The sequence below is a fragment of the Phodopus roborovskii genome, unplaced genomic scaffold (assembly GCF_943737965.1).
Source record: "Phodopus roborovskii unplaced genomic scaffold, PHOROB, whole genome shotgun sequence".
In the NCBI taxonomy this organism is placed as follows: Eukaryota; Metazoa; Chordata; class Mammalia; order Rodentia; family Cricetidae; genus Phodopus; species Phodopus roborovskii.
The window spans coordinates 15,076,366-15,079,375 of NW_026126547.1; the positions used below are offsets into that span (position 1 = coordinate 15,076,366).

At 43.5% G+C, this 3,010-nt stretch overlaps 1 pseudogene; it reads right to left on the minus strand.

The window, feature by feature from the left end:
• Positions 1-1,067: 1,067 nt before the first annotated feature.
• On the minus strand, positions 1,068-1,780 carry LOC127233962 (14-3-3 protein theta-like; annotated as a pseudogene).
• Positions 1,781-3,010: the final 1,230 nt, after the last annotated feature.

Consider the following 3,010-nt stretch of genomic DNA (forward strand, 5'->3'; position numbering starts at 1 on the left):
TTCAAGCCTACCTAACGCCCAGCTTCTGGGAGCTACCCCTGCGTGTGCATGCTTCCTAGCACAGACTTTGTCCTCTTGGCTTCATACAGAATCTGACTCCTGCAACCAGCTTCCCTCACTTAGCTGTATGGACTTAATACTCACCCACCTGTTGAACAGTCTCTCTCTCTCTCTCTCTCTTTTCCTTTCTCTCTCTCTCATCAATTTCCACTATCAGTTTCTTTTATGGTTGACTAAATATTCATAAAGTAAACACAAAAGAAGTTTCCACCCCCTTATTACTGGACCCTTTGTCTTCTAATTAAGCAGAGCACCATTTGTAACTAACAAATTTTTTGTGAAACATGGGAACCTTTTCTTCCTGGTGTTATTTTGTTTTGTTTTCTTTTTGTTTTTTTAAGGTCTAAGTGAATTTTTATTGGGAAGGAAGCTGTCAACTCAAACAGCAGCAAATGAAGATGCATAAAGGAAATTCCCTGTTGTCACAGACATATGTGACATATGTTGTCCAGAATATGTGACATAGGAGATATTTTGATCTGGGACCCCAAGGCTGGATGCATTAAGAGCTTTCCCATTCAATCTAACACTTCCTACTAAAAAAATGAATATGCAGTACAAGTATGGAAAAGTTGCTTCTGAGAGGAAACCCCCAAAGAAGGGTCAGAGAGGGAAGGTAGAAATCAGGAAGCTATTATTACAATTACTTTAAATTGTAACGTACTACATTTCCATATCTTCACAGTAATACAAAACACAGCCACTTGCAGAACTGGTTCAGATTACTTAAATACCAAATGCACTGCCAGTCCTCTACACAAGTGTCTGGAAGTTTACATGAAATGAAGCTATTGATACTTTTCTATGGGAGTAACCACATACCAGGAAGGCCGAGACAACACAAATCAAGGCATGGAGTTTCCCAAAGCTGCAGTGTGAAAAGACTATAAACAGTTGATCCCATACACATGAATGGGCTTCCTTACTAGAGGAAATCCAAGTGGAATAAGGAATGGAGATGTAAAAAGGTTTTCTAGGGGGGACGGTGGACAGCGCCCTGGATGGCTTTAGTTTTCAGCCCCCTAGGCTACATCACAGTCTTCTCCTGTATTGTCTGATGTCCATAATGTTGTCTCTAAGCAACTGCATGATGAGGGTGCTGTCTGTAGGAGTCTTCATTCAGTGTATCAAACTCTGCGATGGCCTCATCAAAAGCCGTTTGGGCCAGTGTGCAGGCAAGCTCAGGATTATTAAGGATCTCATAGTAAATTGCAGAAAAGTTAAGAGCCAGCCCCTGGTGGATTGGATGTGTAAGTTGTATCTCTTTCTTGCTTATATCAAATGCCTCTTGGTAGGCTCCTTGGGAATTATCTATCGTTTGTTTTCTATCATTGCCACATGCTACTTCAGCAAGATACAGGGAATAATCTCCCTTCATCTTCAGATAGAAGACCTTACACTCTATATTAGTTGCATTAGCTATTCAATACTTATCCAACAATTCCAGGACCGTGGTGCAGATGGACCTCAGCTCCGACTCCACTTTTTCCCAATAGTTCTTGTCAGAGGTGTCTGTCTTCTGCTCGATGCTCAGGATGACCCTCCAGGCATACCTGCGGCTCCTAACCACGTTCTTGTAGGCCACTGACAGCAAGTTGTGCTCCTCATTGGACATCTCAGCGCCCTGCTCCGTCACGGCTTTCATGCAGGTAGGCATGTTGTCATAGCGTTTGGCCTGCTCGGCCAGCTTGGCCTTCTGGATCAGCTTGGTCTTCTCCATGGCGAAGTGAGGGCGAGCACTGAGCCTTCTAGTCTCCACCGCCGTGACGCGAGTCCCACCCTCTTTCTGGTGTTCTTAACCACTGTCAGGAGTGCCAAGGTCTCAAAAGGTTTTCCTAAACTACAATACGAAGTGAGTGTCCAGCCTAGCCATCCTTCACTTAACTTCCTAGGTAAACTAATATAGAAAGACAGTGATTTCTCTCAGAAACCTAGGGTACAGTCTGCATATACATATGACTTTGAGAATAATTCAGTATGTTAACCTCAAGATTAAAACTATGTTCTTTCTTTTTGTTTTTTTGGGTTTTTTGTTTGTTTGTTTGTTTTTCGATACAGGGTTTCTCTAAGGTTTTGGAGGCTGTCCTGTAACTAGCTTTTATAGACCAAGCTGATCTCAAACTCATAGAGATCCACCTGCCTCTGCCTCCCGAGTGCTGGGATTAAAGGTGTGCACCACCACCACCACCACCACCACCACCACCATCACCATCACCACCACCCGCCTCTAAAACTATGTTCTAAGATTGTAATTTTAAATTCAAAGAATTTAAGGCCAAAAGAACATATGCACTGTGAGGTTGGTTTATCCCTTTTTTGCTTAAACAAACATGTATCACAGTGTTTCACTAAGTAAGGTGAGCAACACGCATACAGAACTAGTGTTTGCAATGTATCATATTACATCCCATGGGTAAAGCAGACAGAGGTGGTAGTTATTCTAGTTAAACCTTCAGCCAACATCTTGACAAGTTGGTTTACAGCCTCAAAAATGTTTCCTTTTTCATGATGACCAGTCTAGTCTTCCCCCAGTCTCTTCATTGTGTTTTATGAATGACAACTTCGGCGGCCTCCAACAACCTCAGTGCACGTCTCTCACTCAGCAGGTCAACAGCACTGCCCTGGTCTCTCTGTGTGCGAAAGTTGACCACAGTTGCTACCGTGATGAGCTTTGTCTCAGCTAGATGGGAAGCAGAGCTGTCTGAGCAGCAACAGTAACAGTAGCATGGATACTGGGGCACCCTCCAGCCTGCACACTAGACACCAGCGTCCTAAGGACACCAGCTCTGCTTGCTGCCTTTGACCTTTTCTTGCTCTTCCTCCCTGTGCGCTGTTTCCTTGAGGTCCATTTGAGTCATGCTCTACATTGTTCATTTTTTCCTTGTTCCAGAAATCTATGATGTGTGAGCACCAGGATTTACGTATCCATTCTCTCCTTGAAAGGCATTTG